General features: G+C 44.5%; 1 long non-coding RNA gene across 11 annotated transcripts in view; it reads right to left on the bottom strand.

The window, feature by feature from the left end:
• Positions 1 to 6,680: 6,680 nt before the first annotated feature.
• Positions 6,681 to 25,450, bottom strand: part of LOC118252531 (uncharacterized) — a 51,048-nt gene continuing 32,278 nt past the window's right edge. For 8 of the 11 annotated variants that reach the window (XR_004780155.2, XR_004780161.2, XR_004780157.2 and 5 more), the window contains 5 exons: positions 12,202 to 12,313; positions 11,752 to 11,881; positions 9,759 to 9,876; positions 9,541 to 9,618; positions 6,681 to 8,832 (listed from right to left, as the gene is read on the bottom strand). This is a non-coding gene — a long non-coding RNA (uncharacterized LOC118252531). Of the gene's footprint in view, positions 8,833 to 9,540; positions 9,619 to 9,753; positions 9,877 to 11,751; positions 11,882 to 12,201; positions 12,314 to 25,450 lie in introns of all 11 variants that reach the window. The other 3 variants (XR_004780158.2, XR_004780164.2, XR_004780163.2) reach the window with 3 other exon arrangements.

The raw sequence follows: 25,450 nt of genomic DNA, 5'->3' as shown, positions 1-25,450 counted from the left end.
ACATTTATTTTTCTCTGCCATTTTCCTCTTAACGTATAAAATCGCTTTTTATCCCCAGCTTTCTTTTATTCCAGTGAAAACGTACAGCTGGAGAGAACGATGAAACTATCATCAAATAAACGGTATAACGCTGAGACAAGAAAGCCTTGTAGTTAGATAAAAAATATATATATACGTAAAGCAAAAATAAAACCGAACCCCAGCATCCCTCCTTTTGTCTGCAGGAGGTTAAAATGCGGCAGGAGAAGTTCTGGCTCCGTGGGTTTGCAGGGGAAGGTTTCTACCTGGCTGCTTGTACCGCACTTCAGCCTCGGGTACCGCTGCCGTTTCTCCAGCTCGCCCGCCCAGCCCTGGCCAGGAGCCCCCTGAACCTGCGTGCCCTGTGCCCGGACTCGCGGAGCTCGAGCTGCTCGCCCTGGGGGAGGAGGAGAAGGAGGCAGAAAATGCGATATATTTCGGGGGTGGAGGGGGTGTGGGGGGGGGAAGGATTTGTCTCTTGCAAAAACCTCGCCTTTTCCACTGGAAAAGGAAGGTGGGTGGCGGGGGGGGGGGGGGGGTGGGCAGCGTGCTCTTCCTCCCCGTTCCAATTCCTGCCGATTGTTACTAACGTCTATATTTTTTAATCACCATTTTTAATTCCCCTTGGCTTTCCTCTCTCGCCTCGCCTCCCATCGCCCGGGCCCCTGCTCTCTCCAGCCGCGCCAGCCCTTTCAAACCTCCAGCCCCTCTAATTGATGCGTCTGGGCGAGTCTAGACGGGGAGCGATTGAACCGGCTCCCAATTATGTTCTTCACTGCGCCGGAGCGGGTCCTGCCCCTGCAGCAGCAGCAGCAGCAGGGCGAGCCCCCCCCCGATGTCCCCCCCCCCACCACCACCACCCCCTTTTCCCCGTGCCATTGTTTTGCCGCAGCCCCGCGCAAGTCCCGCTCCGCCCCGCGCAGACAATAGCGCGGAGGCCGGCGGGGGGGGGGGGGGGGGGGAGGCTCCGCGGGGTGCGGGAGGATGCGGGCGAGGCCGCGGAGGCCGGAGGACAAAAGCCGGGCCGGGAAGGATGGGGAGCAGTAGGGTTGTTCCCCCCAACCCTCAATAGGGAATAGGGAGCCCTTAGGGGGGTACAAAGGTGGGCTGGCTTCGGGCTGGAGGGGGGGGGGGGGGGGGGGGGGGGCAGGTAATAAATAAAATGAAGCCGGCTCCCGGCTCGGTTTGGGGCTTCGGGGAAGGAGGACGGGGGGAATAACGCCCGAAATTGAGGAGGGAAAAAGGCTTTGTGGGCATTGTTCTGCCGAAAAACCAGGCGGGGGGGGGGGGGGGATTAGGGCGTCGGGAAAGACAAAAAAAAAATAATAAAAAATAAAGTTAGGAACAAACATCACAAAAATCAAGCGACAGGCAGAAAACCTTTTCCAGGTCGGTAGCTGCGCACCCCCGGGTACCGTCCATAGCCTAAGCTATTTCATGCCGAGCTGCTACACCGGCGAGCGAGTTTTGGTGCATTGTGTTTGAAGTTCAAGCATTTGCATTCAGATATCAAACAGTAATTCGGTGCCATAACAAGGTACAGTAACTTCATTATAAATCGCCTCGCAGAACAGAGATAAGCAATACAGTTCCAACCATAATTAATTTTACAGCGGTTTAAAAATCTAATAAGAAAAACAGCAGCAGGAACATTTTTAACATTTGCCGTTTACAGATCGTTTTGACCGAAAAACCAGGAAAGTTTTCAGTTCCAGACAAGCACTACAACAAAACTTCAGCATTTGCTCATATTTTCTTTTCAGTAATTTCCAACCACCGGTACATGCAACCATTTTATTCTTTATTTTCGATCTAACAATCAGTAAGATCCGACCCGTCCCCTGGCTTTTTCATATTTTTTTTCCTTTTTTTTTTTTTTTTTTTTAACCCACGGAGCACATTTCTAAGATTAATCGTTCAGTTTTAAACTTGGAAGCATGAGGCATGCTGGGATTTCAGCTGAGGTCAAGCACCAATGTACCGAGCTGTTACTGTTACGCTCTCAGGGTACTCTGTGCTGCTCTCAAGAAGGAAGAAAGAGAAAAAAAAGAGAGAGAGATGCTATATGCACTGGCCTGCAGCAAGGCAAGTCTCTCTCTCAGTATGAAAACACAGGCATGGATATTAATACACCTACATATGTAAATATATATACATATCTAGGGTTTTATTTACCTACATACATATGCATACACACGTATCGTCCATATGTGTATCTATACACACACCTCAATAGCTGTATTTACATGCATCCATATCGTGTATATCTTATCTACACGCGCGAATATAATAATCGCTATATGTGTACACACATACACCCCCATATCTGCATCAGCTGTAAAATTATCTCCGGAATATACACACACAAAAAAATCTCCGTCATCCAAACGCTGGTTTTAATTCGAGATGAGATTTTTAAGGTAAATGGCCACAACCACCGCCCTACTATTAGCTGATCAGCCCTAAGGAGGAGAGATACACTTTTTTTTTTTCCCTTAAAAGGTCTACCAAACACTATTGTATGTGTGTGTATACATCTCTATATATACACACGCGCACACACATATACATAGATATAAGATATTTTTTTATAAAATAAAATAAAGATGTCAAAGCACAACTCACAGCTCCCAAGAGCCTAACCCGTGGATTTAAAAGCTAAACATCACAAGTTAGGGTCTCAGGGATTGAGAGGGGCGCAACAAACTATTTCTTGCAAAAAAACAGGGATCAAAAATAAAAGATAAAAAGGAGAAAGAGGAAAAGAATAGCAGGCAAGTTCAATTCATGGCTCAAGATTACAAAACAGGACACACAGGTGGAAGGAAAGAGCTTCTCTAAGGACCCTCTGTTGAGAGAATACATTCCATTTTTAATCGTTTATACAAAAATGACAAGGCGCGGCAGGTTCCTTACAGCTTCCAACAACGTCGCTTGCGACAAATACATTAAAAGTCTCCGCATTTAAATAACGAAGAGGAAGAAAGGAAAGGAAGTTCGGGGCAGTGACGGAATTATTTTCATTGTTTCAACGAAAAGGAATGCAGAAATAAGAGCAGGAATATGCAGGCTCTCCCTCCAGCCGCCTGGCACAAAGCATGCAGCAGCATAAAGGCGCTGCCTCCCCGCCCCCTCCGCCAGCCCCGCGGCCGGCAGGGATGGAGAAGGAAGAGGAAAAAAAAAAAAAAAAAAAAAAACCGAGTCGCAAGAAAATCAGGTAGAAACTCACCACTTGGAAGCGGGGGAGGCTCCAGTCTTCAGCGCCGAGAGCTGGGGGGGAAAAGCCCCGGCGGCGGGGGGCGGGCGGGCCCCCGGGCGGGCAGGGGCAGGGGCAAGGGGCAGGGGCAGGGGTAAGGGCAGAGGTAAGGGAGGGCAGAGCCGGGACCAGGCTGGGTGCCCGCCGGGTTTTGACACCCGAGCGAGCGCGGGCGAGCGAGCGAGTGCGAGCGTGCGGTGTGCGCAAGCCGGGGGAGGGAGGCGAGGGGTGGGTGTGTGCAGCTGGGCAAGCCGCTTGCATTTTTAAAACATCTTTTTTTTTTTTTTTTTTAAGGGGGAAAAAAAAAAAAAAAGGAATATATCAAGGAAAAGAAAAGGGGGGAAAAAGGAAAAGGAACCGAATTCCTCCGCAGCTCCTCGCCTGCCGCCCTCCTCCCTCCGCGCTCCCGCCGCCGCCGCCGTTGTTATTATAATTATAATTATCAGCGGCGTTATTAAAGCGGGGGGGCTGGGGGGGGCTGCGAGCTGCGGCCCGCTCCCAGCCCCTGCATCAGCTGGGGCCAGCCGGGAGCCAGAGCAAGCCCCAGGCTGTCAGCCCCGGCCGCCCTCTCCCTTGCCAGCCGCGGGCCGGGCTTTTTTCGAAGGCAAACCTGGAGAAAAACCCTTTTTTTTTCTTCCTTTTTTTTTTTTTTTTTTTTTTTTTTTCCTCCCGGGGAGAGGAGGGTCCCCGAGCCCCGTGCACACCCGCACCCCCCCCCCCCCCACCCTCACACACAAAAGGGTCTCCATCCTGCACCGACTCCTCTCCGAGCACCTTGTGCAACCCCAGCCAATGGAAATTTACGCCGGCCATAACCGAGAGCAGGATTTCGTCCCCAGCTCGCCACCTCCTTCCCCGCTCTTCTCCCCCTTTCCCTCCCTCCCTCCCCTCCCTCTCTTCCCCCCCCCCCCCCCCCCCCAAATAAATAATATGGAGCTGCACCCTCCACCCATCTCTGGAGCTGCTTCAGGGCCCAGCGGCAGAACCGGGGGGAAGCCCGAAGGTGCCGGAGGGGGGGGGTAAAAAATCCCAAATTTCCGCCGCTCCGCGCCCAGCACTGCCCAAAGCGGCCCCCCCGGCCCGGCCCCGCACGGCCCCGCACAGCGGTCACGGGCCCCATCACCGACCCGGCGGCACTCCCTCCGTCCTTTTCTCACCTCAGGAGTCTGAGCCCATTCACCAAAGTCCTTCCTCGTCCAGGATCTCAAATCTTTGCCTTTTTTTTTTTTTTTTTTTTTCCTCCTTCTGGATCAGCCAGTCCCGACATCATTAAACTACAGTCCTCCTCTTCCTCCTCCTTCCTTCTCCCCCTCTCTGTCTCCCCCTCGCTCCTCTTTTTTTTTTTTTTTTAATTTCAAAAAGGGGGGAGTAAGGGGGGGGGTGGACGGCTGGTGGAGTGGGGGGGGGAGTAGACATAGCTGCATGAAGTGGCTGCCTTTTAGAAAGCACATTTAATCTTTACTGGCTCCCCTAGGCTTCGATGAAGTAGAAGGGAAAGGAGAGGAGAGGGGGAAAGAAAAAATCCAGGCAAGGGAGGCTGTTGAGGGACAGCAAGCATCAGGCTCAAATCAACGACCAGATGAAAATGTACTAGACCACACTGCCCCCTCTCTTCCTCTCGCTCTGTCTCCGTCTCTCTCACACACTCTCACTCCTGGAAAGCTTCAGTGTCTGGTTACAGACTCTTTTGGATCCTTCCCCCCCCCCTCCCCACCCTCGCCCTTTGCCAACTATCCTAGAGATTCCTTGCATGCCTACTTAAATCTTTAACAGAATAAGGACCCGGCTCCCCCCGCCGCCCCCGCCAGCCTCGCACACACACCAGCCCGGCTCCCCCCTCCCCAATAATCCCTTAAGCCCCCGGGAGAAACCCCACAGCCCCCGGGAGAAACCCCAAAGCCCCCGGGACCCCTCCGGCAGCCGGCTGCTGCCCCACGCCGCCATCCTGCGGGGATGCTGGGGGGTGGGGGGGGAAGGAAAAAAAAAAAGGGGGGGGGGATGGAAGGGATGAGGGGTGGAATGGGGGGACCACAGCCCTTCGCCTGGCATCCCTCTGGCTGGATCTGGATTTTAAAACAATAAAATCCGCCGCTGCTGCTGCTCTGTCGGCTTCCCCCCCGCCGCCCCCCCCCCCCCCCCGGCACGCTGCAGCCCGCAGCCGCCCGTGGAAATCGCAGGGAGGCAGCAGGCTGCCTGCCTCATGCCCGCGATGACTTTAGAGCTGCCAAGCTCCTCTCCTCGACCCCCCCGAGCCCTCCCCAACCCAGCCCTCCGCTCAATGGCAGCCCCGCTGCTGCCTCGCAGCCCAGACTATATTTGCAAGATGTGCTAATTTACCAGCTATATGCCCTTGGATTTTCAAATGAACTCATCAGTCACTGCTCCTAGGACCGATGCTCCCTCTCTCTCCCTCACACACACCCTCCGCTGCAGACATGTTACTCATTCTCCAAGCATTTCCTCTCCCAATGTCCGTCAGACGCATATACACTTCATTGATCAAACCAAATCCCTTGATAACGATAAATAATAATACAGACAGTTAACATCAGCGGGGAGCTGGGGGGGGGGGGGGGGGGGATAGGCTGACGACTAAATCTGCATTGTGCTTTTAGAGGCTGGAGCCTGCGTTCTGCAGAGCTGCGCGATGCGGAGCACAGGTACACCCCACGAGACACCCCCCTTGCCATGTGGGGCCTCACCTGCCACCCCACATCCACCAGATCTATGGGGCTGGGGGGGGGGGGGGCGGGGGGAACACGCTACCAGTGCCCTATACCTGTCCCTGTACAGGCTCCTTGTGGGAGCAGAAGGTGCTATTTGCCATAAAGCACCTAGCACTAAATAAATAGGGCAGCCTCTTTGTTACGCCGGGCACTGCACAGGTGCTTTTAGGACTGCAGCGGTGAAGGCAGCTGGATATCCACAGCTCCTGAGGGTGCACAGGGAGATTTTCCGAAGCACCTCCCTTAGTTCCCACTGAAATCCTTTGTACTGCAGACAGCCAGCACCTATGCGAGGCACCAGGTTAGGGAGGCGGGCTGTTAAACATGCCTCGGTTCCGTGCCAGGTATTTTCAAGGGCTTTGGTTTCGGGGTTTTTGTGGCTTTGCTTCCTAGTTCTCTGGGGCTAGAATGGGGTAGGCAGGGGAAGCTGTCTCTTGGGATTTTGGCTAGTTCAGCGTCTTGTGTGGGTCTGGCAAAGAGAAAGTGACTGCAGTGTAAGTGTTCGGGAAGTTGGGGAGGGTGGGGCTATCTAGAAATCTTTGACTCACTGGGGTAACTCCCTGAACACAGGAATTAAATTATTACTCAAAGCAGGCTACATTTTATGAGCAGCAGCCTTAGAATGAAATTCTGCATGCGTACAGAGTTTAAAACAAGTAAAATAAACATATGGAAATACGTATACAATACATAATTCAATTATTGGGTGCAATGCAGAAGTCCCTGGGTGATAGAGGAGGTGGAATTATGCAGTAAAGGCAGTCCAGGAATCCATGCATACAAATTTTCTCATTTATACCGACACAATCCTGATTGACATCAGCCTAGATAGGGGAAGAATCAAACCCTGTGTACTGAAGGATCTAATCTTTGGGAAAAGTAGACTGGATTACAGAGACTGTATCTGCCACCATCCCTTTGCTACCCGTACAGATTCCATCCTCAGCATCACAGCAGTAGGTAAGATTTTGCCATCACAGAGAATAATTTACACCCATCGTCTTTTTCATGTTCCCCTATTTTCCTTCCAACAACAACAACAACAACAAATGTTTGATTTTTTTTTTAAAGTTTTGCTGCAAACACATAATTTCTTTACACAATTTAACCAAGTCTTTGGAGGATACTTATTTCAAGCAGTTAACACCTGACCCCAATTTTTGTGGGTAATTAGTGAGCTAGATAACCACACAAAGTGGGTAATTATTTAGTACCCAAGGGTACTGTACAAGAGGGTAGAGGCTGGCAATGTTAACAAAAGCACATCTCTAATTATTGTATCTATACTGGTGATGTTTTAAGAAGAGTTACTCCATCTAATGATCCATGATAAATCAGTAAACTATTTTGCTTCCCTTAGCATATATGGCTGGTCTAATCAGTATGCAAGGGCAAAGCAAAGCCAAGCCCCAGCTTCGGACAATACACAGACCTTGAGAGAAGCCAGAGGCATCCACTTGGAGAAGTTGGCATGACTGGAAGCGTCTGCTCTAGAACAGCAACCCAAGAGCCATCACTAAGAGCTAACAGTTGGTTGAGCCGACTTGAGAAGCTTGTAGAGTATGCCTTGGGGCCTACGTCTCGCTTGGGCAATGTGACCGTGCTGGGGGATCTCTGTATACAACAAGAACCCTAGCCGTGTCTTAGCAGGGTTCAGTCTTGCTAATTGCAAGTCGCTTTGAAAGCTGTACAAGTGAGGTGGTTTGTGTCTGTGGAAGGTCAAGGCCGTAATGCAAGAAGGTAGCATTGAAAAAAAAATCTCCAAACAAATCACATTTGATAAATTTCAATTATTTGTCATGTCCAGTATTTAAATTTCAAAAAACACATTTCTCCCATGGAAAATACTAAATCCTCAGGAATTTTTTTTTCACAAATTTAAGAAGGGATGGAAGCTATATATTTTGAAATACAGACTAAATAAAGAAGATTCAGCTACCAAAAAAAAAAAAAAGATGTGGCTTTGATCATCAGAACCACGTGAAGAGTAGAGTTATGTTGGAAACAGATTCGTAATCTTAAACACAGCGGTCACTATCCACTGACCACTATTTGCAGCATTACACACTTAAGGACATCTTCAAACCAAGACATTACGCTCAGCAGCAAAGCACTTTCCTTTTTAAATTGCTTTTATGAATCATCACTAGCATCCGGACACTTTATTTACTGGAGTCCAGCAACCTTGTTTTTCAAAGACTTAGATTCCAATATCTAAGGGCCTCCAGGCTGGCACAAAGAAATAGCGGCGTCATCCTCTTTTGATCATAGCCACGTATTTAACTCAGCTTGGGACTGTGCAAGCCAGGCACTATAGAAGAAAACCCAAACGGCAACATCACCTAACACTGTGACTGCCAGGAATTTGGAATTTAAACAGAGAAAGTCTGAGGGATTTCCCTAACTCCCCATATCTCTCTTTTGTTCTTTTATTTTTTTTATCAGCTAAAAAAGTTCAACGGAAAGAGTCCTGAAAATTGTTCTTATATTTTAAAAGGGACCAAATGTCTGTGGTCCACTTAGTCCTGAGCACTCCTCTTCATATCACCAACGTGAACAGGTTAAAAAGAAAAAAAAATATTGCCAAAACTGGGGATCAGTTCAGAGCAGCTGTGGGGTGGACACCTGTCCACTCTGAACTGCCCCAGAAGATTGAAGCTTCTTTCATGTGCTACAGGCCATTTAATAACCCAGCAACTTACAGTGTTTGGCTGCTACCATGCTGAGGTGGGTATAAATAAATTGGTATCCCCTTCGCTAATCCTCTTAGGGACCCGGTTTGCAGGAATAGTTCTCATAGAAATGGAGTGAGAGGAATTTTGCAGAGAGAAGCTGGAAAAGAGAAAGGAAGAATGAATTTAATCGTGGACACAGGTTCAAAGGAAACCTTGGTAGCTGCACAGTTATAGGAGAAAGCAGAGTAAAACCAAACTATTACTATTTTTTTCTGAAATGAATTGGAATTAGTGGTTCAAAGGAGAAGACATAGGAGAAGGGATGCTCAGCCAGAGGGGATGCTTTAGGGACTTAAGCATTCACTAGAAAACGGTCTTTTTGAGACAAGTCAGTAACTTCACTACAGAGCAACTTAAGCCCTTCATTCTCCTGTAGTAGAAAAAATAAAATGGGTGATTTTACCATATAAATATAATTTAGGAAATAGCAGTTCTATCTCAGCTATATGGGCAGCATATAGGAGAATATAGGAGAATAGCTTAAGAACTAATACAATATCTTCAGCAGAGGAAAAAATATTTACTAATATAGATGGAGAATTCTAACAGGGATTGAAGAAAGGTACAAATTCACAGTGTGGGGCACATCCAAGGAAAGCAAAGTTGGGCAAAGTGCCATGGTTTGGGCATGACCAGAACAGCGCTCTAACTCCCAAGTGAGGAGCTTGACAACCAGAGGCTTCTAATTTGAACGTCACTGTCTTGTCTACCATTGTCCAATTCCACTTCAAGGCAGTTATAAAATAGTTTTACCTCTTCCTGCCTAGCTTCCTACCATATATAAAACCATCACAACAAAGCTTACCATGTCCACAGAGAGATTTGAGGTCCTCAAAAGACAGCTGCTATGTCCAGATTACTCTCGTTATCCTCATCGGCTGCCCTGTTAGTCGACAAAGAGGGTGGATTGTGGTTGATGGCCATGAAGATTCCTTTTCATCACCAACAATTCCTTTTAATCTAACTCACCCACCAACTCTCATCTCCAAACCCAACAAGGCATATAACAGTAAATCACCTTACCCAGGCACTGCCCCGACAGTGCCTCAGCTTGGAGAGGGGATCGTTGTATTTTTTCTGCCTCAACCCAATTCTGCTAAGAGGTTTCTCAAAGATCTTTGAGCTCCAACTCTATCAATCCCTAGATAATGGAGGACAATTAAAGTAGTAAGGTGCCAAAGCCATAAAACAATTCTATCCCAAGGTGAGGAAAGGAAGGAAAAGGACAAATGAGGCAGTTTCACCTCCTGGTGCAGCAGTCCTGGAACTCTGCACCACTCGGTGCCCTCGGTTTAAAACCAACTTTGGGAAAACGGGAAGAGTTCAACAAAAGGTCAGTGGATGTGACAGAGATTTAAAAGAAAGGTTACAGAGATTAATTCATCCACTATCAAAGAAAGAGCATGAGAAGCAGGAATGCAGTACCTAGAGTTATGTGTGTTTTGCCTGTGGGGAGTTCACAAGCTGCTCTTGTCCGTGAGTTCTCCTATACATACCAGATTTAACCAAACCCCAAAACTCAAGGCAAAACTCAAACTTATTTGGATGAAGTCACGCAAAAATGTACTACATCTACTCCTGCATGATTTGCCATTTCCATATCACAAAAAGCACCTGAAACCCCTCATATTTCACATGGTTTCAGGTCCACAAGAAGTTTCAAATAAGGCTTGATTCATTTAAAACATAACCAAAGCTCCAAGAACCTCACTAAAATTTCAGATAAATATGACCATTTTGAGCTGGTGGTGATAATTCTTAAGATCTGAGGTTTCATACTGAAAGCCTGACAAATGTTTTAATACTTCAGTTACTAATTGATGGAGCTTTATTAGTCTGTTAGCCTACAAGGCCGATACAAAAACTTCCTGTCTGATGAGCATTTAATGTTTTTTTTTCTTTACATTTGTTTGAAATTTCAGTGGAATCATTACATGAGAAAGGTGATGCCCCTCAATTGACTTTTTTTTCTTCTTTACCTGAGGGTCACACTGTAAAGAGAGGTCAGAGGGCAGAGCCTGCTTCTTGCAGCCCACAGACGTGTTTCCATCTCCTCCATGAATTCATCGTGGAGCCTCAGTCCTACAGTCTATGTCCAATTTTCCCCTATATAAATAACCTATCTATTTCACATGAGAAAGAAGCTGTGATTCTGAACCCTAATTAATGTTTGTAAAGGGCCCTGATAGGCTACAAGGAGCTGACGAACCTCGAAGCATGGTCATCCTTAAATATCCCCCCAGACCTCCTGTCAGAGTCTTAGCCTTTCTCGCCAGTACGGACTTTCTTTAAAGAGAGGATGGAATTATTTCAAAGATAAAACAAACAGAAATTGTTTTTCAGCTTTTCTAGTACTTCAGCTACAGCCTACGGTTGCCACAATTTTTAAAAATAAATAAATAAATAAACAAGGGGGGCATATTTCTCCCAACAAAAGAATACTTGTCTCAGCTATTGCTTAAGAAGTAAACCAAAAGGTAGAACACCAAAATATTTTCTGTTGCTCACTGGTGGGCACAAGCCGCCAATCCCTGTGCAGGGACAGGCAGAGGCTGGCACAGAACCATCCGGATGGATCCCAAATCGGCGGTGACAGTGGCAAGAACCCAAAAGACCTGTTCCTATTCCCAGGCCTGCCGGTCGATGTGTTAAGTGGCTTGGGCAAGTTTCTCCGTCTCTGTGCTCCCTCTTCTGCCTGCCTTATCTGTTTAGGCTCCTGGGACAAGGAGTCTCCTCTCACGGGGTATTTACAGGATGCCAAGGCATTTAGGTATTGATGTCAAAGAAATAACAGGCTTGGGAACTTTAACATGGGGGAAGGCTGAGCACAAGCCTAGTCTCCCTCACCTCTTGTGAAACCAGAGGCAGAGGTTTTAATATACAGTAACTCGTTTTTGGTTGCTTCACTGGTGTTGAGAGCGTTATTAAAAATCAGAAAGCCATATATCAAGAGGCACGTGACAGCGAGCAGGAATGTCAGAGCACGGGGAAGACACGGCAGCCTCAGAGGACTTACGTTTGGCCCGGCAGACACCGCTCAGTCTCTGCACGCCAGAAATAGCCACGGGACGCAGGCGCAGCAGCCAGTCTGCCCGCTCCTGGTGCCAGTCTGTGCTTCTGCATCACTTCACATTGCAGCGCAGGCTCTATTACACCCGAAGTTTAAATTTAGTCGTTTTTGTAACACAAAGAGACAGTGCAACATTTTTACGAGAGAGAAAACGGGGAAAACAAATGGAACAATCTGCATATGATGTTATTTAACTTAGGATAATAAATGATGTTCTTTAAATAGGATTTTTAAAGTGCAATAATAACCTTTTCTAGTTGATTGTGCTCTTATCAGAGTACTATTAGATTATAAATATTGTCAATCTCAACTCTACGGCTAACGAACGTATCTGTTAGCATGGTGGTAGTCCATATGAAACATGTTTTAATATGGATATACAGTACGCTCACTTACAACTCCAGTATGACACAGAACACGGCAAGCTGAACAATTCTCATATGATCAGTACCTCTGTCTTCACAAAACTCCTTCTGCGGAACACGGACCTCTATTTTATAGACAGTGACTAAAAACAAAGAAAAATAAGTGACTCATCAAAGATCCCATAGGGAGTCTGTAGCAGAACATCAGGGTCTGCACCAATGGCTTAATCAAAGAAATAAATCGTTCCACTATAATGGTCAAGGCTGTGCACAGTCTTCTCCCCATTAATAATAAAACAAGACAAGCCCCATGAGCTGAGCACAAACAAGAATCCCTCACACTGCAGAGGATTTTAAAATTACAAAGCTAATTCACCTGGCATCGAAGAGAAATCGGATCTCCGCTTTCCTAGGAGCAGCACATGTCAGCCACGACAGCAAACACCTATTCCTGGGTGCCTGTGGCCGCAGAGAACTGTGATTTTGACTCTGGTGCAAAGAGAAACCCTTCCCAAACCATCCTCTTCCTGGGATGGTTCATTATCAACACCTAATTTTTATGGCCTGCCACGCACAGATGGCCTCATGCTTCATGCTAGAAGGGGCTGTCCACTTGCACCAGGTCCTAAGTCATTGTTCGATCACTTTCCTGCTTAATTGCCATTTTTAATTACTTCCATGGTAACAACAAAAAGTCAGTCTAGGAATGGAAAACAATTCTTTGAACGGCTTCTGCCTTTTTCTTAGGCTCAAACTACTGCTGTACAACCCATTCCCGATTAATATGGGGCCCTCTCGGGAAAGCCACTGCCTGTCTACTGATTTCATTTCCTACATCTTCTCTTCTTAAAATCACAATACGAGTCCCCCAAAAGCAAGGGAAAAAGGTCCTTTATTTTATCTTTACAAGATGACAGTGTTTTTTCCCCTGCTATTTTCTTGCAGGAAGATATATTAGCACTACATTTGCTCCTCCACGCGGTGGGATTTCTTAAATAAAAACGTATGTTACATACGTACGGACTTGGAACCAGAGCTGCATTAGCCTATTAACTATCCACATTTGCTCCAGACTTGGCCAGCCACCTAGAAAACCTGCCAAGACCTTTCTGGCAGCCTTTTTCCAACAGTTCCAGGAAAACATGGAATATTCAAAGAATTTTAGGGCCTCCCAGCTTCGTTTGTCACCACTCTCCTTGCCCACTTATAACTAAATCACAGGCAAATTGCTCTAATGCCCTATTAAAGATTTAAAAATGGCCTTTCTCCACAGCAGGGTATCTGAGGACAACTCCACGCTAATATATAATGCAATGCCCACGTTCGTCTGTAACGCGATGTGGCATGAGGCAGGCTGAGGGCTTCGCAGCAAGGAAGGGGGCTGATTTACAAACTTCGACCTTCACAAGTGAATTTCTGTCTTGTCTGGGGTTTTTAAACCTCCCTCAGATGCCCAGTCAAAGGAGAGATTCATGTTCTCCTTATTGTTACTCCAGCAAATTACCACTGGGGTCTTGGGCCTGTGTTATACAGGATCTATCTCCTTTTAAAGCTGTGGCAGGAAAAAGAGAAAAACCTTGCTGTCCTGACTAAGAGCAAAAACTGGCCCACTTTTTTAAAAATTCAAGAGAAGTTTGCTTTAAATAATTTGACGAGGCTTTTTTATTACACAGACAAAGCCTGCCTGTGATTTCAGACAACAAGTAGTCTTCCTTAATTCCTAGCACCAATTTATACATTAGACATTTAAGCCTTGAATTCAGTATGGATTGCAAGTTCACAGTGACACCAAGCACCCCACATCCCTGCTCTCATGGTCCTCTGCACCCTTCCTAGGTGCCCTTCAGCACCCCTGGACTCAGTTCTGGCACAGGACTGACACTCTGCACACCAAGTGTTAGGATTTCACCTTGCATCCTATTATTCAAAAGTTGCCACGCATGTCTCTTTACTCCTGAAAACCTCTTCTAGCACTTCAACTCCACAGTCACTGTAGGCTTATAATCCTTCACAGGCATGTGACAAACACATAAAGAATACACAAATAAAATACTTGCCATCACCAAGACAGAATATCCTATGTTGTCCCCACCTCTTCTAATACACCCTGCAGTCAGCTGGTGTGCACACCCCCTGAGAGGCCGCATGCACCCTGCAATGAGACTGGGGATACATATTTTGCAATTAAAAATTGCCTCTCTATTGGAAAACAAACAAAACGGAGCATTATAGGACCCAGTGCACTAAAAATTGCACCAGCAGATCTTGGATTTCTCCAGCCCCTTTAGCTGAAGATTTAAGCTGAAACTTAGAGACAAGTTCCTAATTCTGATGTGAAGTCCTGAGCTATCGCTTTGGGAAATGCAGCCACCAACATAGGGCCCTTGTGGATTTATTGCAGCACTATGGTTACAGCTTGCTGACCGGTGACTTACATCCTCGAACCCTACAAACAGACATGATTCAGCAGGCAAGTTACATCATTTCTAACATAGCAAGCAGTAGACACTGATTTTATTTTTTCCATTAAACCTACACTGTTTAATTTCTCACTCAGTACCCATTTTCACATACAAATGAAGAGAAGCACGTGACTGAAACATCTTAATTCTCTTAATAATAAGTTCTCCTTAATAAATAAGTTCTCCTTTCACATTTCCAAAGCTATTGGAAAGGCAATTTCCAAAATCAACTCAAACCACAAGATCTGTAGCAGACAGCAATTGTGCCTTGCCTTCTTCCCTTCCCGTTTCCTTCCTGTTCTTCTTCTCTTCCTTATTCTTTTTTTAAAATCCTGTCCTCCAAACCTAACCACCTCACTTATGGGAGGAAATAGAAAGCCAAGGGGAAGCTGCGGCATTTGTCAGACTGCAGACAGCACTATCGCAAACCGCTCTCTGGTGCCACAACTGCTATTCGTTGTCAGAAGAGATGAGAAGGCAGTTCAAACACAAGGGAAAAAAACACAATCCTTTAAAATACACCCACATCAGGGACGTTAATCCAGGAATGGGTTTAACCTTCTACTTGCAACAATTACTTAGAACTCACGAACACCAAGGAATACAGACACTGCCTGCAGTGTTCAGGGGACTGGATGTAGGTACCCCAAAGCCAGAAAGTCCCCGAGCAGCCCCAGTTTCGAGCCAGTACCGTGGGAAGAGCCAGCTCAGGCCCCTAGCAGCAGGGCTGTGCAAGTGCCACACCGTGCCCAAGCCCCTCTTGCCCCGCAGCAGCCTCCTGCATCCATCTGTGCGACCAGCTCCTGCTTGGCTGAGTCCAGCTCTAGCCTCAGGCTGCAAAGCGGGCGTGAGAGCAGAACCTGGTGTAAGTCTCCGTGCTGAAACTTTTACTACTCCTGGTAACACCAGGGTTCCAAGAAATTTATTTAATAAGGAAGGAAAGTGTCCCAACACATGGTTAGGTGCAGACTTGCAATCCAGCCGACCTGGCTCTTCCACCCAGCCCTTCCAATGATGCTGCCTGCCCTTGGAGGAGTCCTTCACCTCCCTCTGCTTTCATTTCTGTGCAGCACCCACACAATCCTTCCCCATCACACACAGCAACTGCAAGGAGCTGCAGGTGGACCAGGCCATTGGATAACTACTGTCAATGCTGCTGTATCGTGGTTATTCAGTATGCAAGCCGAAGGGAAGGCCAAATGTCTATCAACTCTTCATTTTATTTGTCAGTGGCGAACTATGTGCTTAATCCTTTGCAAGGGACAGATGCAGACTGGGGCAGAATCCAGACTTCTCTAGCATACCTTCTCCAAGAGTGACAAGTGTTAGCGGCTTTGCACAGGGCTGTCCTTCCCACTGGTTCTTCCCTGGTCCTGAACTGCTGCACTTCATCCTAAACCTTGAAATGCGAAGTCTAAACTCAGCTCTAAAGTTATCAGCACGAATTAGCAAAGTTCTACGTATGGTTATTAAAAACTTAAGTATCTAATCTGTTCTAGGCTTGCAAACTTCTTGGTCCCATTAACTTCTAAAAGTAATTAGGTTCATTTTTAATTAAATACTGGTGAAAAAGAATTGCTTTTTAAAACATTTTCTATTTATCACCATTTAATTTCACTGCACATCTCCTTGTACTCACTTTGCAAGACTACCAGAATTTCTCACTCTACCTCCTCATTATTTCTTTTCTTTTCATTATGATGTAAATTTGTTTTCCTTTCTAAGGGGTGATGGTTCTGCGACGTCGATACATATATCTCCATGCTTGGGCCCGTTTTTGCTGACACCTTTTTGAGCTACTCATCCTCAGATTTGGTAGTACAGCTCCTACTCTGCATGCTTCACTGCCTTTGGTCCCCAAAACATAGAGGGTACTCATATGAAATTCGTGTCAATACCATGCAGGATGTATCCACTCCACATTTATTACAGGATCAAGCCCTAAAATGTTCAAAAAAGCTTCCACTGATGGCCTGAGCTTTATCTATGGATCTAGGAACACCAGGCAACAAGGTCTGACTGCCTATCAGGGATTCAATGAGGAAAAAGAAAAAAAAAAAATCTTTCTTTACCAAACATTTGCCTGACCAGTTAAGGCTTTTTTGGACGTTGTCAGTTGCACGTGTAAAAAATGGCCCATTCACAAAAAATACTCTTATACTACAATTGTTAGACATGACATTTACACGTCACTGTTAATTATAAATGACTTGATCTTGACATTTCATTAATACATTATGAAAGCCATAATGAAACCCTATGAGCTGTGTGTCACACCTGTAACAAAGACAAGCTTTAGAGAAATCACAGTCTTGTCACCAGACCTTGGCAAAGGGTGGAAGAAAAAATGGCAGTGGGGTGACTCACACTCGAGGTGGGTTTATCCTCAGTGGCCTGAAAGGGCAAGGGGAAGCCCTCCACCCCAACATTTGCTCCTCTGTGCTCCTACTCGTAGAAGTGGTGTTGAGTGTGGTGGGCTTTTTTCTTAAAAAAGCAGTGGTATGTTAAGAGGTGGCTGGCAGGAGCCTGTGCATGGCTCCAGCACGTACCCTGCAGCCCCTGGCAAGGCCCCCACCTGGAGGCTGACAGCTCCTCCCCATGGTAAGTGCCTTCATCCTTAGCAGCAGTAGCAGCTCCCCTCCTGCTTTTAAGAAAATAATTGTTTGGAATATTTTTAGCCAGTGGGATCTCATTTGTAGTGCTCCTCAGACAAGCTTGGGTCACCTAACTGGAGAGAAAACTGTTTTGTATGGATGTGAGATGGAAGCGGGGAGAGACAGAGCTATGGAGGAGCCACTGCATGTACACAATGCTGAATTTCAGTCTCTTTCCTCATCCGCCCCAGAAACCTGATTCTTGAACTTATTTAACCAAGAAACAGGGCCATGACATTGCACAGAGGCTAATTTCACTCTATCACATGTAAAAACTGATTTGCTCAAGGAGAATACATTTTATATTTTGAATGTATAAATCTAAATATATGCACCTGGGACTGCTGAGAGATGAGTGGAGGCTGGGCAACCAGAAGTTTTGTCTTGTTTAAAAAAGAAAAAGAAAAAAAAAAAGGAGGGAGGGGCTCCCAATAAACCACTTTGGATCTTCTGCTGTTATGGGAAACTTCCAAACCTCAGATTTCCTTTCTGTTCCGATTTACATTGGAAGCTTTTATGAAAAAGTTAAATCCTGGTAGCCCAACACCACGCATACACGAGTTTGCCTCTGACTGAAGTCTGAATGGATACAGAACTTATCTCAAAAAACTAGTGCTGGAAGCTTTGAACTTCACCTGGTTTCATATCTAACCACCAATATATGGAAAGGTGAAAGCAAGAATGAGAAGAAAAAAGTTGGTTGAAAATATATGTGTGTTCAGACCTCTGCTGTGGCCTAAGGCTGTTCATTTCAGAGAGATGAGCGTCTGAATATTGAGCTGGTCTATGCCAGCTAATTCTTTCATTTTCCAGTTGCACTGTGAATTGCAATCAATATCTACATCTAATTGAAAGGACATAATTTTCCCTTATAGGTTATACTTGTTGACTCTAACACATGCAAAAAGAACTTCCTCCTTCAGTAATTTACAGTTTCAAAAGGAGAGAGTAGCAGCATTTCTGAGGTCTGGGCTTTGAATCTGTGTAATGAAATTGTCTTATTTTTAACTGTCTGAGCAGCTTTCAAGCAGAAGCGTGTTAAAATTCATATTAATTTGTGCAGTACCCTATCATCATCATAATTTAGCTCACAAGGTTGCTGTGCTTGGAATTCCAGTTATGACATGAATTCTATACATTTTATACAGATTTATAAATGGCATCAATAGAACACTTAGGGCCTTATTCATTAAACAATGAGTCATTCTGGCATTCCATTCTATTTCATCCCTGTTCTTGCAAAACTTTTATGTACAAATTTGACTGTACTTAATGCATCTGATTTAGCAGCAGAAGTGTTGCAGCATAGTTTCAGCTGGGTGTGGAAAGAGATGAAAGGCATTGTTAAAAAAGAAAGAGAAAAAAAAAATCCCTCTAACGGTTAAAGTTTTTGAATTTCAGTTTCCTTTCCAAAGGATCAGCATCCAGGGCCCAGGAAAAAGCCCTTGCCTCAGCTTTCTCACCATCACAGGTTGGCCCTCTCCAAGGACAGCTGTGAGGCAGCTCAGAAGACACTTAAAGGGTTGCAAGCAATCAGGTACCAATTTCTGTGGATAAGCAAAGTCCCTCCTTCTTCTTGGCTGGCACCTTTCACAACTATCACAGCCAAGCGAGAACACAGAAGCAAAAGAAAATTTGCAATACTGTACTATTTCAAGTATTTTCTTGCTGCCCGGCAAACCAAAAAATTACTACTGAATACAATGCTTCAGCAATTATTCTTTAAAAAAGTTAGTGGTGTTGGAAGAGATATGGGTAAACCACAAGAGACTTAAAGACTTCCCTTAAGAACACAGTTTACGACTGTGGCACCAGAAAACTCTAAGAATGATGGTGCAGGACCACAACACGAATTTTTAGAATAATTTCCCTAATGACCTAGAGCTTTCATATGGACTAGTTATATTTTGTGTGTGTGTTTTAAAGGAGAAGTGAGTTAAAAATAAAAAGTCTAAACCAAAATAAGGCCTGTCACCCATCCGTGAGGAACACATCTGGATTATAAATAGTGACTAGCAGCATGTCTACCCAGCAAAATATAGGACTACTTTTTGGTAATCGTAATCTGGGCAGAGCACATAAAAACTGCAGTGAAGTCATGATGGTATGGGTTTTAGCATGCTCTAGCAACTAGAGTAGAACGTCTTCATGGACACGCTGGTTACTAGCCAGTGGGATTCTGTCTGAATTGTTCTCATTACTTTATTAAATCCATTTAGTCCAGGTAAACTTGCATAGACCACAAACTGCTCTCCATTTTATAGTTTGGACACATCAGCGCGTCTGACTGTATTTTACCTCCTCCTTGTCCTTTCAACTCTCCTCCCAACTGCACGGGATATATGGTTGTAATTTCGGTAAAGCTTGCTGGAGCAGAATGGTCTCGGAAGTCACCTCTCCTCTATCACGTTTGACTGGGGTTAGAAAACGGTCTCTGAAGTTGTTGGGAAGGGTGAGGGCACAGATACACGAATGTACATAAAACAAGGGAGCACATGCTGTCTTTTCATTGGAAACCATTCCAAGACCTCATCATTCCTTGGATGCCTGCAGTTTTCTTCCTTGCATATATAGGCATCAGTGCCTATTTTTGGTCTTTATCCTTAATAAGCCACAATAAATTTGGAATCCATTTCACTACATATTCTTGTACATTAGTACACTATCTACCAAGCCATCACCATGCCAAGAAAAGCACAATACTATTTGCACCCATTGTCCATAAGGGAGAACAAGGATGTGTGCTCAAATAAAGCGTACCGTCTCATTTTCATTGGTTCCCTCACCATGATATTTCTGGTACTTCATTTTATATTACAGACTTAAAAGGACAAAAAACAGATGAAAGTTTAGATTTCATTATCATAGGACAAACAATTCTCTGGGAGGTGGACTGCTTCTTTTTCACTTTACATTCCAGTGGAAATATTCTCTTAAAAACTGTTACTCTCTCTCCTACTATTCAGACTTAACTGAATAAAAACTGGGAGTGGAACAATAATGGAAGTGAAGGAAACTAGAACACTTTTGTCTGTTCATTGTGCAAGCTGAGAGAAACAAGACAGGCAATTAAAGGAACTGTTCAGGGCTAGACACCTTGCTTTTGCTTCCTCCTCTTTTAATCTACAGCTCATGAGTAGTTCCTTTACTCACTGCAAAAGGTCCATAATTGTAACACTGCCATATTCTCCTGGAAATCTATTTAAATGGCATATGATAGAAGCCATATGATAGAAGCTTAATTACATAGAGGGCATATGGAAGGCATATGACATAAGGACATATGGAAGGCATATGATAGAAGGGCATCCGAGGACATATGATGGAAGTCTAATTAATTGACAATACATTCCTCTCATCAGGGGGAGAGCTGGAATGCTATTTTGTTCAGAAGAAAAATATGCACATTGAATTATGCTTATTGTTAACTCCAGAGTACCACTGACCATTCTCATTTTTCATTATTATTCCTTGTTCTTTGGAGCAGAGAGATTATTTGATTTACATATCCTTCTGGCACATAAAGTTGAGTTTGATAGCCACAAATATGTGTGTCAGTACAGACAGTATATACATTTGAACCTTACAAAGTTCCCTTATTCCAATATAAAGAAGGTCTAAAATTCAACAACCAAAAAGGAAAAGAAACAGTTCTTATTTGGGACTCATTACCATCCATTCATAATATTATTCCTAGAAAAGTATCAAACAGGTAAAGAATTGACTATTATGGAACAGAGCCCATTGACTCTACATTGGATGTGGGACAATGCAGCCTGTGGATTTACATTGGCTGAAAATTTGCACTTCCAGATACAAAAAGATTTATGGGGTAGAGAAATAAGGTACTTCCTAAAATATGCCAGAAAGATTCCTCTTCTTTACCTAGCTGCATATGTTTAATGCATATGCCTTCGTGAGACACAAGAGCAGTCATGCATTAGCCCTGATACTTGGCTTGTCCTAAGGAACTGCAGAGTTACCAAACGCAGTAGTGATAGCTATAGCCTCTTTGAAAACAAGATGAAATAAACCCCACTAGTCCACTCTTAGTAACACTCAGGAAACCAACATCTTCTCTTTGCATTCAGTAAACAAGGGTGTGCAGATATTTAAGATTTTAAGGGCCATTTTACCAGAAAAAAAAAAAATTAGCTTACTTAGGTACCTCAAAATATTGCTATTGTTTTTACATTTTCAAATTAGCATAAGGAAGTGAAGCATGTGCCTATACTTTTCTTCTTTTCTTTTATTCAGTAATGTAGAAAGTTTACCCACTATCATACAGTCTCTTGTTATCTCTGGGAACTCCAACTGTGGCCAGAATCCCCCAGCTGTATAGCCAAAAGCCTCCTGTTCTGGGCCCCGACCAAGCATTAGGGCCACCAACCTCATACAGGCTGCCACAGAGCCCAAACCCTGGACACTGCCATCATGAAGATCTTGGTTCTTGTCTTCAAACATTACTAGATAAATCACTGAGCATTACAGTATTTTCAGGCTTCAGGCATTTAGATTAATAAAATAGCAGACTACATTTGCAGCTACAAATTTAGGTATATTCCCTGCATTTTAGGCACGAAGGATACATTAGAAACATGGTCTCCTGCCCATTTGCCCAGAGCTGCAGGCTCAGCCCATGCCCCTTCTCCCCACAACTACTCTAACAATTTTCGGGTAGCTCCACAGCTCCTTACCCCAAACTGCTGCGAGGGGGAAGCAAACCACCTCTACAGGACGTGTTCAGAAGCATCAGCCTTCGAAACATCTAATTTAACTGTGCAAACCTAGGAAAGAAACCTTACGAATCACCATTTTAGCTAACTGTAATCATTACTGGGTATTCCCTAAGAACAGCTCTCCCGAGGACTGTGTAGATTTAGGTACTTTCACAAAAACCCTTACCGGTTTTATCTGGAAGCATCAGCACCAGCCTCCCACCTTCCCGAGAGGCAAGGTGTGAGCCAGGACTCATTGAGCTCCAGGGCACAGCCTCATTTAACTCCTGTTGTAGAACTAACTGAGCCAGTCAAGGACTAACGAAGAGGGAAACCTGCTTGCACATCTCAGTAACAGATACAATCCAGGATGTTTTTTCGTGTTACCTTTGGAGACTTCTGATTGCTGACCGCGAAAGGCAATAACACTGATGTGTTGCCATGGTGCTTTTTAGGAATGTTACACATTGCGTTGCTTGAATGCTAATAAAGGAAGACAACCATTACTCGTCCACTGAATTTGCTAAATGCTCAATAATATAGTACCAGTAGGTTAAAAAAAAAATGCTGACAGAATGAACATTTCAGAAGTTCTGGAGAGGCAGAAGAAAAGAAAAGGTTTTCCAGCTCATCTTACCTGCTCTTTCCTGTTCCACGTGTCCAGAGCAAACATTGCTGAGGAATTATGGTCGCTCATCACGCCGCTTTGTGCAAGACCCAAGGAAAGCTAGGAGGTTGTACAGTTATCTCCCTTGGTGTAATTCTAAACTATACAACCTACTACCTCAACCTGGATGCATGCAGTCAAAAATGCTGAAAGCTACCCACCACTTCACAGCCGACATAATGTCAGGGGTTCTAGTTAAAAAAAAAAGCGTCCTCAAAATTCTCAGTGCGCTAATTTAGAAGTAATAGATGTGTTGCTGGTGAAAAGACACCAAAACCAAATGCAGTTCTCTGCACTACATATGTTAATACTTAAGACATGATAAGCCATGGTTATTACTGCTAGGTATAAACAAGATCACGGTCACTTTTCACACAAGAAGGAATTTTGTTCCTGGCCAAAAAAAAAAGCTTTTTCCCCTCCATAGCAGATGCATCTGGACTACAGCACAGAACATATGCATACATTTTCTAAAGCACTCAGAAACGTTTAGGATGAGATTTGTCCTAACATGTCTTTTCCTTTTTGAACACGCATAGCATTGACCCCGGAACATGCATCTTGGCTCCTGAATGTTTAAAGGATGATTGCAGAAGTGGGATTAGGAGAACTGCAACAGGGGGTAGACCATTTCAAGCAAATTTTAAGTAAACTTTACCCTTGCATCAACTCCTTGTTAAGATTAATGATTTTAGAAATGCAATGCTGAGCCTGTCTCAGCAGCCAGAATAAGACGGTGCTCCTTTAACAAGGAACACATTACATTTTTTACTTGTATTAGTTCACAGTCAAACAACCAGGATGTTATCTTTGTGACTCATTCCCATTACCCACCAAGCTATTGCTTAAAGCAGTATGCTGCCTATTTATTAGAGCTTACAAACAGGGATTAGCATCTTAAAATATGCTAGTGCAAACAGTGGAACTGAATCGGTCCTGAGATCCTGCCTCTCAGGTGAATGCATCCTCAGGCACAGCAGCTCTGTGCTGGAAGGGGATTACATAGGAATCAAACCTCATGAACGAATGCTGAGCTGTGCTGAACAGATAGCATCTTGGTTGCTCCTGTTTTCTTAGGATAAAGTAGCATTGCTGATTATGAAAAAGCCAGTGCCCTACCATTGTATTCAGAACCTGTCTAGAAAAAAAAATAAAAAAGGAGGAAGGTGAGAAATAAAATAACTCTTTGGAATTCAGCATGCAACAGTGGAAGAATATTTTGGGGAAAAACAAAACAAAGCAGTATTTCTGCAAGGTTTAAATGCACATGCTGTTGATAGTATTAGTGAAATTTCTAATGACTTCTAATGACTAATTTCTAATTCAGGAAAGTTTGCTCAGCTCTGGAAATCCAACACATTATTTTACTTAACAGCACAGTGTGGTACCATAACAGTAGAGTCACTGTTAACCATTTTATTTCTAAGCACAATGATCCAACCACAAAACTGGATCACGAAACCACGGTTCTCTGGCCTGCTCTCCAATCAGGAGCGTCATTGTTGTCTGAAAGCATCCTGAACCATCCCAACTCCTTGACACAATACCATCCTTTCTGTGCACTGAAATCTGCCCTCAGACACGAAATCCAGTGATGTAACCAGTAGAGCTCTATGGAATCCAATGAACCTGTTCTCATTTAGTGTGGCAGAAGATCTCAAATCCCACTCATTTTCAATGTGACACAGGAGGTGTAGCTCCCCTTTTGACTTGAAAATGTCCTATATCCCATTCTGCAGCTAATGCAGCTTACTTATAAACTACATCATTTCAGTATCACATGGATAAGCTACTAATTTTTGCTACCACTTATCTTTGTAGTATTTTTCTGCATCTCAATCTTGTCATAAATGTTAGATATTACATAATTCAAAACATTTTAAAAAATGTTTTATCTGTATCTGATCATTATAATTAAGGAGAGCACTGCTAACATCACCATTGTGATGAGACTGACAAAGGCACACCTTGCAGACCATGTCGCTATAAAGCTGAGCTGAACAAAGAATCCTTCAAGAATTTGCTCCAAAATAGTCGGGAAGAAAATTTGTTTTGTTTCATTTTATTCCCAACTCACTAAAGGCCCTTTCATAGATGTAAGAGAAAATTCTTTACCAGTGAGACTCTCAACTTGAGCCTAAATAACCTAATTTTTTTCTCAGGTTGGCAAATGCCACCGTGCCTGTTTTGTTCCTGACTCGCCACCTCTCCTTGCCTCCCTTCCACTGCAACCTCAACTTCCTCTTCATCACCACATTTACAAATCCCTGAGCTGTCAGCTCTGTGCTGGCACTTAGTCAAGGAGCATTCTCGCTCCCTCCCTCGCCACTATATTGAGCCGGGGAGCTGTGCCCCGCTTGGCACACGTCCTTCCACTGCGAGCACCGAGACCTGCTCCGAGATGTGGCCATGTCCAAGCCTGGGACAAGGTCCTCACCGAGAAAATATTCTCGTCCAAGTTTCCATCTATGCCAAAGCCAATCTGCACAAATACAATGGGAATAAGCGAGCCTTTATGTGGAACTTATAGAACCTATGCCTGCTTGAGAGCTACTTTACAGAGAAAAAAAAAAAAAGAGACTCTAAAATAAAGCATTTTTAAACACTCAAGTAGCTTCTGTCCCAGGGTCTGATACCATACTCACCCTCCAGTCAATTTTTAGACACCTCCACAACTTGCTGCAGAAATTATCTGGGCAAGTTTCCCCATCTATGAGAGCCTGGCCTCAGAATTAGATACCCTGTTCCCACCACTTTGAACTGAGATGAAGCTCGGACA

Source organism: Cygnus atratus, chromosome 22, assembly GCF_013377495.2.
Source record: "Cygnus atratus isolate AKBS03 ecotype Queensland, Australia chromosome 22, CAtr_DNAZoo_HiC_assembly, whole genome shotgun sequence".
Classification (NCBI taxonomy): domain Eukaryota; kingdom Metazoa; phylum Chordata; class Aves; order Anseriformes; family Anatidae; genus Cygnus; species Cygnus atratus.
The sequence above is the reverse complement of the archived record's forward strand: the minus strand, read 5'-3'. Positions and strand labels throughout refer to the sequence as shown.